Source organism: Chelonoidis abingdonii, chromosome 8 (genome assembly GCF_003597395.2).
Source record: "Chelonoidis abingdonii isolate Lonesome George chromosome 8, CheloAbing_2.0, whole genome shotgun sequence".
NCBI classification, from domain to species: Eukaryota; Metazoa; Chordata; order Testudines; family Testudinidae; genus Chelonoidis; species Chelonoidis abingdonii.
Window position 1 is genome coordinate 25,534,845 of NC_133776.1, and position 13,309 is coordinate 25,548,153.

General features: G+C 41.5%; 1 protein-coding gene across 1 annotated transcript in view; it reads left to right on the forward strand.

The window, feature by feature from the left end:
* The first annotated feature begins 1,520 nt into the window (after positions 1-1,520).
* The window catches only part of PLCH1 (phospholipase C eta 1), a 186,254-nt gene continuing 174,465 nt past the window's right edge, over positions 1,521-13,309 (forward strand). The window contains exons 1-2 of the mRNA XM_032787405.2: positions 1,521-1,630; positions 2,191-2,262. The gene's annotated coding sequence lies outside the window, so the exon portion shown is untranslated. The remainder of the gene's footprint in view (positions 1,631-2,190; positions 2,263-13,309) is intronic.

A 13,309-nucleotide genomic window follows, 5' to 3' on the forward strand; every position in this document is an offset into this window, starting at 1 on the left:
TCAGTTTGAGAACAGGACAAAAACTAAAACTTGATCACTTCTTCTTGGCTTTTTTGACAGTGACTGAGTATGATATTAATCTATTTGATGCATCCTCTGTGAAAGGAATTATATAATGATTCCCTGCACTTGCTGAGGATAGATGGGATCCTCTGATAGGGCTTTTCCATCTCTAATTTTGTAGATCTTTACAAAAAGAAAAATGTTTTCTTGCATTTTGAACGGGCAGTAACATTGTTACTGCTTCTCTGTGTAAAGTGAAATACAAACATGACTCGCACAGTGTGACCCATACTTTCTTGGAGCCTTCTTATTGGAGGAAACTTTGAAATAGAAGGTGAATGAAAAGCTGCTTAGTACTCCCAGCAGACTTTGAACTAGCGAACAATAGGAGCACGCTGAATAGAAGCGGAGACAAGAAATGCTGGAATACCTGGTGCTGGATCACTACCACTTCAGAATCCTTTAGCTAAATTCATCTCCTGTTAGAAAACAGAAACCAAATTCATGCATTTTAAGTGTTCAGGGTGGACACACAAATAAGATGCGAAAGCTTGCTTCGCTTTTTTGCAGAAAGTGCAATTCACCCGGGCATGGAGGAATCATGGGATGGACGGCCTCTTCCAATGCAACATGATCGCAATCGTTCTGCTCTCTGTGTCTGGTATGTGTGTGTGGGGGCATTTGAGGGAAGATACTTGAGGAGCAGAAATGGAAAGGAGCTAACTTGCCTCTCCTGACTGACAGAGGTAGGCTCTGCACCACCTCCACATAAACCGTGGCAGAGAGGAGGTTTTCTAGCAGGTTAGGAGAGAAACAGAGGGCTAGGGCCAGTCCTGTGGCCACTACTCCCACTCCTGTGCAGGGGTCCACCCTAGGGACTCAGGTAATATAGGTGAGGTAGATAGCTGCAGTGGAGGAGGGACTGCAGAGCAGCTGCCCACAGGTTGGTAATGGATTTAATTCTCCCACCACCAGCTGCTGTAGTTCCCATTTACTGATGCTTTCCTAGGGTGGAGTGAGGACCCAATCCTCCTCTCCCTCTTCATGAAGCTGAACTCCTATTGACTTCAGACAGAGTTTTGCCCGAGGAAGGACTGAAGAAACTAGGCCAGACTATCAAAAATGACATCCCTCAAGTGTCTGCAACTATCCTGATAGTATGGAAATGGCAGAATAACCAACAGCACCCAGCATGCTGGGGCAACTCTGCTGCGGTCAGCAGAGTCCCCCGCCAGCGAGGAATTGACCTGCCAGGATCGTGACCTTACAGTGACTCCAGCGGGAGCAGGATCCGGCCCCGGAGCTGCCACCCCCTCCATCCCCCCTTCCCCAGGGAAAGGGCCTGGCAGCGACTGCTGCACGGCGTGTGCGGCCGTTTGTGCTGCGTGCCCGGGGCTGGCGGCGCGGGGCGCTCCGGTCCGGGCGGCTCCCGCTCCAGGTTTCTCCTGCTGTCGCCGCGCAGCTGGGGGGCATTGCTGTGTGTGTTTGAATGAGGACGCAGGTTGTGGCGGCAGCAAAGCTGGTGCTGGCGCCTTCTCTGCCGGTTGCTCCTGCTGCGGGGCTGGGGAAGACCCGCTCGGCACCCGCTGCGGGGGCACATCCCCTAGCGAGAGGGAGCCGCTGAGAGGTACGGGCTTGCCCGGTGGGCACTGGGGTGCAGGGCTAACGACAGGCACCAAGTTCTCGTGAACTTTCCCGTGGCAGGCGGTGGCTGCATCCCAGTAAGTTGTGTGGCGCAGCCCCCCGGGCCGCCGGTTTCATCTGGCGGGGTAACATGCTCGGGAGATGGCTAGGAGCTGTCTGCTGTCACCCGCTGGGCCGGGGCAGACGCCTTGGAGCCACCAGCCTCCCCCCGCGGGCTGGTTCCGACTCGAGGTGCAGCCAAGGGGAGGAAGGTTTTGTTCGCTTCCTTGGAGTAGATGTAATGGCCTCTCCAAGTGTCTCGGTCCCAGGGAGCCAGGGGAGGTCATTGTGTCTGCTACAGCCCCTTTGGGGAGGCATGTTAAGCGCTCCGTTTAATGCCATGGAAATAAGGAGCTCACACTAGTTTCAAATGGCGTGAATCATTTGCATTTAATGGAAGGGGGACAGAAGGCAAAGAGAGGCGAGGAGCGGAAGAAATGACTGATATCCAGTTACTAGATAGACAATAACCACATACAAAGCGTCTCAATGATTTTTTAACAGCTACGGATGTGCCTTCCTTCGGCTGGGAGCTGGAAAGCCGGAATAGTGGGGTGAGGATCCCTCTTGAAATTGGTACATCTTTTTCATTCATCTGTTTTCTCTAGACTAACCGAACATAATGAGTGTGACAGATACTTTTTAAGGAGAAGTCTTCTGTTCTGTGGCTGGTTTGTACTTTTCCACTTTGCCACCTGCTGTGTGCCCCAAAGTGGGCGCTTGAGAGAGACAGAACTCCTTTGCCTTGTATGTTTTGATTTTAGATAACATTAATTAAGAATAAAAAGCAGTTGTGGAAACAGTGATGGATTTGATTCACCTCCAATCAAGTAAAGTCTTTTTGATTTAATATTTCCGTCTTTGTAATACATTTGTATTAAGCAGATGAGTTCAGAGATGTAGGTGAAAGAGAGAGCAAAAGGTTAGCCTTTGAAGAAAGGTCAATTGCTTTTCTTGTGAATCTCCCATCTCATTTTCTGTACCCATTTAAGTCTTTTGCAGATTGACTGACTCACCAGAGCCATTAAAATTAAGATAGCCAATACAGAGTCTTATGTTGTTTGGAAAGCATATTTCCTTATTCTTAAACAGTATTATCAGGGAATGTTAATAGGAGTTTGTTTACCAGGAGTGTTAAATTTGGTACATGTACATATTTCTTATATTATTATGTCAACAGGCTTGTATTTCAGGTGGCTCAGCATTGCTTTTGTCCTTCCAGCTCCTCTCAGTAACCCAATTATGGTTATTTAGCTGATGTATGATAAGCAGCAGAGATGAAAAAGCTGATGACCTTTTTCTAGCAGTTATTGCCACAAACAAGAAACATGGATTCCTTGATGGAGTTAGGGAATTCTTTAGCTGTAGTTGGAATTGATCACCTTGCCCTGTAGAAGGAATTCAATGACTAGGGCCTTACTTTTTGATTGTATGGAATGAAATGCAGTATGTTGCTATATAATATGCTATTAAGCACTTGGTCTCCAGGACAACAAAGACATCTGAATTAAATAAACATTTTTCTGCTTTGTAAGACTAGTTCTTTTACATTGTATTAGTAAATGGAATAAAATGTAGTGTGTTGCCCTCACATCTCATGGTTAAAGAAAGTTTTGACATTTGGGTAGTTTATGATCTTGTTTGCTGGTTTGTATCCTGCAATTCCCTAATTCCCAATGACATGTGTTCCTATTGGTTCCTGGAGGTAAATTGCAAAGAGCAATGTTAGCAGGGAGTCAGATAATTAGACAGAAAAAATCGAGGGGGGGGGGGGAGATGGGGCTGAAACAAAGGGAGAAGGGTTCCCTGCAGTCTGGATTTATAGCCAGGCAAAATTAGTTTTGAAAGAACAATAGGTTGAGTAATTTCGTCCAGGATTTTTTTAAAACTTGTACTGTTGAAAGAATTTCTGATTTGATCATCAGCTTTTTAAATGTTTATCACCAAAGTATTTAAAATAAATATGTATAGTTAGGCTTGGAAGAGTTTATTTTATTGGTAAATGTCAATTTCACCTTATGCATACAAACTGACAAAAAAGGTGCATTGATGATAATCAAAATTTACAGATAGGCATAGTAAGAAAACTGCTGCTTTTGAACTTATTAGAGTTTTTACTTTGTATACTTGGATGTGATGTTGACAATTTGTATTTTAACAGTTATAAAGCTTGAACTTTTTGAATCTCAACATCTACTGTCCTTAAATAATTATCTGTAATAATTACCCCTCATAATTTCCCACAACTGTGAGAATGTAATAAAAATCAACAAAAAAGCACAAATCCATATTTCTGCACAGCTGTGAAAATTTAAATAAAAATAGGGAAAAATGCTTAAAATAAACATTGATATTATCCATGTCCATTATTTAAAAAATTGAATTCTGCCGTCCCTATCTACAGTATCTGCCATCTATTTTCAGTTAGAATTTTCTTCTGGTTGATGAGATGCTTTAAAGTTCTACAGTGCATCAATATGCTGAGGCTATAAAGAAACCGTGTCTTTTATCTTAGTTCTAGTGAAGTCCTCTATAAGTACCATCTTTAATAATATATCTCACTATAAGAAGCTCATGTCTTGTTCATATAAATAACTTTGGAAGAAATATTGAGCCTGGAGAGAGGAAGTTTGTTGGCAATTACAACATTAATTCAAGTATCAGAGGGGTAACCGTGTTAGTCTGGATCTGTAAAAAGCAACGAAGAGTCCTGTGGCACCTTATAGACTAACAGCTGTATTGGAGCATAAGCTTTCATGGGTGAATATCCACTTCCGTCTGATGAAGTGGGTATTCACCCACAAAAGCTTACGCTCCAATATATCTGTTAGTCTATAAGGTGCCATAGGACTCTTTGTTGCTTTTAACATTAATTTAATGCTTCATAGGCATTATTTGATATTCAAGATACAGTTGATATGAAGATAAGTCATAAAGAACTGTGTATCTCTTCCAAGGTCTGTTTCAGGAATTGCATTAAATTGTATTCATTTTTTCAGTTCAAAGAGAAAATACGAAATAGAATTCCTATTGTTCATTTAGACCCTCATGTGCAAAAGTTTATTTTTGTCTCGTTGGACAATAAGGGTGTGAGATTCAGGAGGCTACAGCTTTCAGGAAGCTGCAGGTGCTCAACATTTCTCAGCATTAGGCCCTCAGTTTGCTTAGGAATATTTAGAGGTGAAATCCTGGTCCCATTGAAGTAAATGGGAGTTTTGCCATTCAGATAAGAGACCCTAACAGTTGTAGTTCATCTTACAGTTACAGAGGTCTTGTGGTTAAGAAAAAGGACTGAGAGAGTCTGGAGAGCTGGATTCTGTTTGCAGCTCTGTTGAAGGAACTGAGGCATTGAAGTCGATGGGAGTTTTGTTATTGACTTCAAAGGGATAAGAATTTCACCCTGAGTGTATTCTTAGCATCTATATGTAGCACTTTTTGGTCCAATCCTGTAAGATGCAGAGCACTCGCAGCCCTTGACTTAACCTTAGCACTTGGTAGGATTGGGCCCTTTCTGAAAGCACTTTACAAACATCTAATTAAGACTTTTAAAAACAGTTTTAGCCCTAAAGTAAAAAATTAAGAAAACAAAACAACAAATCACTGCCCCCCCCCTCCAAAACCAACCTCTCCCCCAAACATTGTTTCACTGTTTGATCTTCATCCTTTGTGGTATGGCTCACAGCTGTGTGTCTGTTGTAATTATTAGGTTTAGATAAGTTGCTAGAAAGTACGGCACATAATTCTGAAGAGCAAAAGAAATGAAGAGACCGCCCAAAAGAATCATGCATAATTCTTAAGTTACCAAGACAAATGTAAGACTGTATCAATTGTATCAAATGTACTAGTCAGGGCTTCTTTGTTCAAGAGATACCTGCTGTGTTATAAAGTACAGCGCTTGTGTCCTTTACATAAACTCTGTTTATATACTTGTCCTTAAGGTTCATGACCCATATTTCACAAAGCTTCAGAAGCTATTACATGTAAATATGATTACTATAACCAAAAAATGCCCACCATAACAGTACTTAAAAGAAGTCTGGGCCCAATCCTGCAAGACTTACTAACACGAGTAGTCCCAACAGACTTACTAAAATAAATAGATTACTCATTGGTATGAGGGTTGCAGGTTCTATACAAAAGAAAAAAAATCTATGAAACTACTGCACTGCAGTGTATACACTGTTGAAATCTTCCTGTACTGTTGAGCAACAGCTTTTGGAGTAATCCCAATAGAGTGAACAGATATTTATACCTTCTATATAGCCTGTGAAGGAGTCAGTTTCTGGATAAAAGGTTAGGTTGTACAGCAAAAGAATATTATGATTTATCATCTGACTATCAATGATTCATTAAAAGATTTATGGCACTGGCTGAAAAGCATTTTCTCATTTAAAAAGCCTATAAAATAGGGATCAGCTGGTGCTTTTGGATCAGCTGGAGCGGAACTCATTATTGTAACAATACCAGCTCAGCTTGAGATGTTGCCTAGGGAATTGAGTTAACAATTCTGTCTTTCACCCTTTAAGGCTTGTGTTCCAAGATGACTCTGGGGGCAATAAAATATCAATATTTTAAAGGGAAAAAAAAATTCTCTCTCTCTATGAGTTGAAGGTGAAGTTATCCACTATTGATTTGATGCTAGTAGATCCCAAGCCTGGCAATAAGCAGGAGTGCTTTTGCACTGATGTGTTATCAAAAAATACTATTGACATCAAAATGGTTTTATCCTCAAAATACAGGGGAAAATTCTCATTTCAGGTCTCTACGTTAGTACTCAGCTGCAGTATTTAGTGTTTCTCTGACCTCTGTGTCACTTTTCCTGTGATGTTAGGGAGTGCTAGTACTGTAGTTGAGTATTACCATGTGGATCTGAGGGGAGAATCTTTCTGTTATTACAAAGAAGCTTAGGCCCTGTCTACGTTACCACTTATGTCGGCAAAACTTATGTTGGTCAGTGGTGTGAACCCCAAAGCAACATAAGTTTCGCTGGCATAAGTGGTTGTGTGCACAGCGCTATGCTGTGGGAGAGCTTCTTTCTCCAAAATAGATATTGCCACTTGTTGGGGGTGGTTTAATTAGGTCAAAGAGAGAGCTCTCTCCTGTCAGCATAGAGCAGCTACATGAGAGATCTTAGAGTGGCTGGCGCAGCTGCATTGGTACAGTTGTGCCGCTGTAAACTCTCTAGTGTAGACATAGCCTTAGAGAGACAAGGCGCATGAGGTAATAATCGTATCCACTCATTATACTTCATGCCCAAACATAGCCATCATATGAACAACATACCCTCATATCTCAATGTCTGCACTTTGACCTGCCAACCTTTTACCCCCAATTGGGGATATTGCAGATTATGTATTCCTTATGCCACTGGATCTTAAACCGAAATTCGCACCCCTTGATAGTCTATGTTATTCCCTGATAACCAGAAACTTCTGTGCTTAAACTCTGTACCATTCACTTTTATTTAAAACATCATCTTAATAAAATTTTTATTGGATGAACTTCTGTTGGTGAGAGAGGCAAGCTTCCGAGCCACACAGAGCTCTCAGGTCTGGGAAGGGTACTCCTAGCTAGCATCACAGCTAAATGCAAGGTGGAACAGATTATTTAGCATAAGTAGTGAGCACATATTCCAAGGGACCATTCCAGGTAGAGTGGCTTGTTAACGTCTTGAATGGTCCCTTAGAATATGTGCTAACTACTTATGGTAATCAATCTCTTCAACCTTGCATTTAGCTGTGACATTCTGAGTATCTTTCCCAGACCTGAAGAAGAGCACTTGTAGCATGAAAGCTTGCCTCTCTCACCAACAGAAGTTGATCCAGTAAAAGATATCTCACCCATCTTGTCTATTTAATATCCTGGGACCAGTACAGCTACAACTACACTGCTTACATAAAAAGAAGCCTGTCTTTTAATGAATACTTTACACGTTACAGCGTGACCGTGGCAGCACTGGTGCAGCAGCACTGGTGCAGCAGCACTGTGACATGGGCAGTGTAGACACTCTTTATCGCTGGGGGAGAGCTCTCCCAGCTATAAAAAGACCCATCCTTAACGAGTGTTGGTAGCTTTATCGCCGGGAGCCTAACTGGTGTCTATACTGGTGCTTTTCAGCACTAAAAGTTTTGTCGCTCAGGGGGGTGTTTTTTCACACCCCTGAACGACAAAAGTTTTAGTGTGGAAAGTGGCAGTGTAGACACAACCTGAGTAGTGTTTAATGGTGATATCACCTAAGGATCTACTCATGCTACAATTGAAGCCAAAAGTAGTTTTGCCATTAAGATCAGGTCATAACTCTAGCTTGTCTTACGGTTAGGGATGTCTTTGCAGCTCTGTTACAGACTTTAAGTTTGGGCAGCACAGGCTGTCTATGCCTCAGTTTCTTCCTCAGTAAAATAGGGTTGATAACACTTACCTACTTTACAGACTTATGTTGAGGCTCAATTCCTTAGAGCTCGTAAAGTACATGAAGATGTTTGGAACGAAGGTGCTTCAAAAATGCAGAGTAGTCTTATTGTGTCTTCCTCTCTGTATCGTACAGTGCTGAATATATTGTTGGCACTCAGAAAATAATAAATATGTGATTGTGATTCATACTTTATATAATTATTTCATTTGTAGTTAGTTAGTCACAAATTTTCATTCGTACTATTTGGTGGGAGCTAATTTAAAATAGCCTTTTTTTGCCTTTAAAAAAATTAGGTCTGTTTTTCTGGGCAACCTTTATAAGAATCAATGAAAATTAATTATCTCTTGTATGTCAATAGATAGTCACTAGTACTACAGATCACACCATCTGTATGGCATGTAGGATATAGGCACACGAAGCAAGCATCTCTGATTGGTGTATGGATTTCCATTTAAGCTTTGAGTTACATACTGAGTTTAGAATGCATCCACATACTTTCTCTAGGGGAACCATTAACTCCTAGTTGGCAGACTGTCACTAAAGGAGTATTGTTTAGTTCAGCAGTAAAAAGTAGATTTGTTTGGTTAGAGATGACTGATCATTTTGTTTGTGTTTTAATGGGATAGTATAGCTCTCTGTGTCAAAATGATTTTGTTAATAGGCAGCATCTTCAGCAGTCAAGCTATGATGACCTATTAAAGTGACATTTACTTTCTTAAATTAGAGTTTTAGTATTGAGATATGATTCTTTGTATTAGTTCAGATTATTATTATGAAGGAGGAATATTAACAAAGCAATACAAGCATGTAGGGACAAAATTAGAAAGGCAAGAGTGTTGTAAGCAAGAGATGAGAAGTAATTCTTCTGCTCTACTCAGCACTGATAAGGCCTCAGCTGGAGTATTGTGTCCAGTTCCGGGCAACTGATGGGGCTAAAGATGTGGACAAACTGGAGAAGGTCCAGAGGAAAGCAACAAAAATGATCAACATGACCTACGAGGAAAGATTGAAAAAACTGGGTTTCTTTAGTCAAGTATGTAAAACGTTGTTATAAAGAGGATGGTGATGAATTGTTTTCCTTATCCACTAAGGATAGGACAAGAAGTAATGGGTTTAAATAGCAGCAAGGGAGATTTAGGTTATACCTAACCGCAAGGTTAGTTAATCATTAGACCAAATTACCTAGGAAGATTGTAGAATCTCTGTCATTGGAGGTTTTTAAGAACAGGTTAGATAAACCTGTCAGGAATGGTCTAGATCGGGGCAGTCAACAGGCAGACCACAGGCCAAATCTGGACTGCCAGACGCTTTTGAACAGACCCCAAAATCTTATTATTCAATTATTATTATCATTATTGTTATTGCTGTGTGAAAAATGTTTCTCTGGAGTCTTGACCTTGACTATATCTTGACCAAGAAATTTGGACTTTGACAAAAAATGCTTCATTAGCCCTGGTCTAGATAATACTTAGTCCTGGTTCTGTGCAGAGGACTGGATTAGATGACCTGTTGAGGTTCCTTCCAGTCCTCCATTTCTATTAATCTGTGATCCTATTGTTTCCCTTTAAAAAAGCAAAATTCTTAATCAGTGTTTCCCAAACTATGGGTCAAAGACTCAGAGGAGGCCCGGAGAGATCCATGGAGGCTGAGGTCGGTCATCAAATAATATAAACTTTTTTTGGGAAAAAAATCAATAAATATAAAATAATAAAAGTAAATACCCACTGTATGCCCTGTCATGATCTGTCCTTGTAAGGGTATTCAGTTTACTTGTCCATTGAAAATACCAGCTGATGGTTTACTGTAGACCATTTCAAGAGGTGAGTGTGTAGAAGGCTGCTATAGCCTCTGCTAGTGAACGTGTGTGTGTTTGAATTTATTTTACACAAAACTGGAAAAGCCCCATTACAGACACTGTTTACTAGGTATGACTCAAAGTGCAAGTAGCCATGCACACAGACCATAACCATATGTATCACTACGTTGGAATACCAGATGTGTCAACTGTAATTGCTAAGGCCCAAAAGCACTGCTGAGCCTCCTGTGACCATGTTGCATACATCGTTCACTCTTTGTTTAGGCCCAGATGTGGCCCAAGGTGATTCAGAAAGATTGATCATTGCATGGCATGCTGTTCAAGTGATGGCGAAAAAAGAAAATGAGGAAATACGATGGCAAAAACATGATGTGTGGTTTCTGTATTGATTGATGCAAAACAACAGTGTGTAGTATGACGGAAAGTGATTGCAGCTGAGAACAGGAAATCTTCAGAGTTGACACAATATTTAGAAACCAAACTTCAGTCTGTGAAAGACAAATCTGAGAATATAAAAAAATAAAAATAAAAAAATCAACAGGACCTGATAACCCAAACTGGCAATATCAGCATGAACCCCACTCAGGCATTTAATGGTTCGTCCTATGAATCACACAGCCATTTGAAATGGGTGTTATTCCAGAAAATCTTACCCTTCTGCAAGCAGTGGTTTCAAAAGTTACAGGGCATGAAGCAGCTATCAACTTGTAAACATTGGGCTTCTCAAATAACAACGGCTTCATGCCATATTAGTGATGTGGCTGAGGACATCTGAGAGCATCTGCTTTCAAAACTCAGGAAGCGTGACTACTTAGCAAGTTGGAAAGTCTCTGGTGCTGCACAGCTCCTGGCTTTTGCAAAGTGTGCCTCTCGGGCTGATGAAGAGGCTGGTTTTTTTTCTAAAGCTATGCTAGAACACGGAACATGGGAATGTTTACTCAAGGCATTTCTGGAAACAGACAAAGATTTACATGGTTCTCAGGTGATGATAGGTAAGCAAAACGTAGCCTTGTTACCATTCCGAATCAGTGTGCCTATTGCTCCATAGTGTCACTGTTTCATACACTGCTGTGCTCTTGTTATTAGGAAAAGGCCTTAAAATCTGTGCCAGGTACCGCATGAAGCTATTAAAGATGTGACTGTCATTAACAGCTGTTCAATGGATTCTTGATGTTCTTGGATCACTCTGTGAGGACATTGGTTTCTTTCATCAGCATTTGCTGTTTCACACTAAAGTGAAGTGGCTTTCATATAGATAAAGTGCTAAAAATGCACTTAAGACCAGAGTTGCATGTTTCCTTGAAGGATAGCAATCTCCTGTCGCTCACACCTTCAATGATTCAATGTTGATGGCCTGCATAGTCCACTTTGCTGACATCTTTAGACAGTGGAACTGTTTTCTCCAGGAGCAGAATAAGAATTTTCTGTCCTTGGCATGATAGAATCATTCACCAGAAAACTTGGATATTGTTCTTCTCAAGCATGAAGAGTAAACCTGAAGTTGTTTCCTCTCGCTTCAGTCTTCACTGAGGGAGCTGAAGACCTCAGTTATCCCAATTATTGGGAATTATCAGGAACTCCTAAATTGGCATCTGAGGGAGCTTAATATTCCCAACTGTGGGACTATTTCCTAATGACCCCTGTGATAGGGCAAGGCCAGATGGCTACAGTAAAGTACTGAGCAACAGGTATGTTAGCCCCAGGCTAAACAAATCCCTAGTACCCTGGTAACCAAATGGCAGTTGCTCCAGGTTGATCAAGGCACCTGGAGCCAATTAAGATCTTTCTAGAAGGCAGTAGAGATAGCTACTTTAATTAGAACACCTGCAGCCAATCAAGGCAGGCTAATCAGGGAGAGGTAACTGGGCTGGAAGGATTGAGGAGGTACAAACGTACCTCAAGGACGTGGCGACACAGATAGGAAGGTCATGTGGTAGGATAAAGAAAAGGTGTTCGAGAGGCCATGGGGAAGTAGCCCAGCGAGCTGCAGCTCGACTGCAAACGGAATTACAAGAGGCACATAAGAAACCTCAATCACAGCCTGGGGCGTGGAACCCTCAAGTAGAGGTGGGCCTGGGTTCCCCCCGCCAGAAGAATATGGGCAAGAAACCTCAGACCACTCTAAGTCGAGAAGTCAGGAGGACGATCCTCAACTGGAGGGGTTCACCGCAACAAGAAGGGAAGATCAACGAGATAACAAAATGCTGCCCAATAAGCGAAGGAGCCACCAAGTGTGAGGAGGAACTTTGTCACACCATGGGGGAAAGGTGGTCACCAATCCCCTTCATTGAAAGCATATTATGATTCAGTAACACTGACGACCTGGTAAAAACAATTGGGCAAGCCTCTCCTGAATTCTTATTGTAGTAAGGTAACTCGTGTTTAAATTAAATAATAGTACCTAGATAAACATTGTAGAGTATGTAGCGTTATTACAACTATAAGAAGGAAGATAAAGCTGTTAGCAATATAATTATATTGCTCTGAATATGATTAGAATTATTGATTGACAAACTTGCAATTTCTTTTTTTTTTTTACAATACTCCAAGACTTTTACACTGCATGTTCACTGAGGGAAGTTTATTAACCTTAAGAAACAATGTCTATTTGCTAAAAATTTCTCTTATTATTTATGTGAATTCTGAGCCTTGAAATAATTTTAATTTCTCCCTATTCAGCATTTAAGACCATTCTTTTTTGTCACCAATCCAGGGGACCCTTGTGCCCCATCTGTCTGTCGCCACCGTGTTCCTTAAGTCTACAGAAAGATTGTAGCTCTAATGAAGCGAGGTCAGGTCGTATCATTTACTGAATTTGTGATAGTCATGAAAGTACAGATGTTTTGGAAAGTTTATATGAATGTGGATCCAATATAAAATTACAGGGTTTTCATTTATGTTCTGCCGGCCAAACACTCTCCCCTGCTAAATTTGGGAAGGGTGGCAGTGGGGTTTGAACAGCACTGGAAAATTACCAAAAAGCAGAACAAAAGAAGTAGTTGATGCCAGCAAGGACTGGGGGCGGGGGGAAGGGAGGGTGCAGGAAACTGGGGGAGAGCCATTTTGCGCCAGATTAGGATGAGGGAGGCTTCCAAGGCTGCTGGGGGGTGGCGGGAGGGGGAGGCAATGGGGTGGAGGAACCTGGATCCTGTCTGCCAGAACACAGGTGATCTCCCAAAGGAAGGGTGAGCTAGTGAGGGACATTGTGTTTAGGATGTTTGATTCTTGTGTGTGATCTATATATACTTTCTTGTTCTTTACATGATCAGATATAAAGATGTTAGACTGGACAATGTGTGTGTGAGTCGACTGCTTCACAACTACTGCATGCCCCTGAGGGAGTTAAACTGTAAATTAAAAACTTCACATCTTTGGGGTGGAGTTTTGGAAGACAA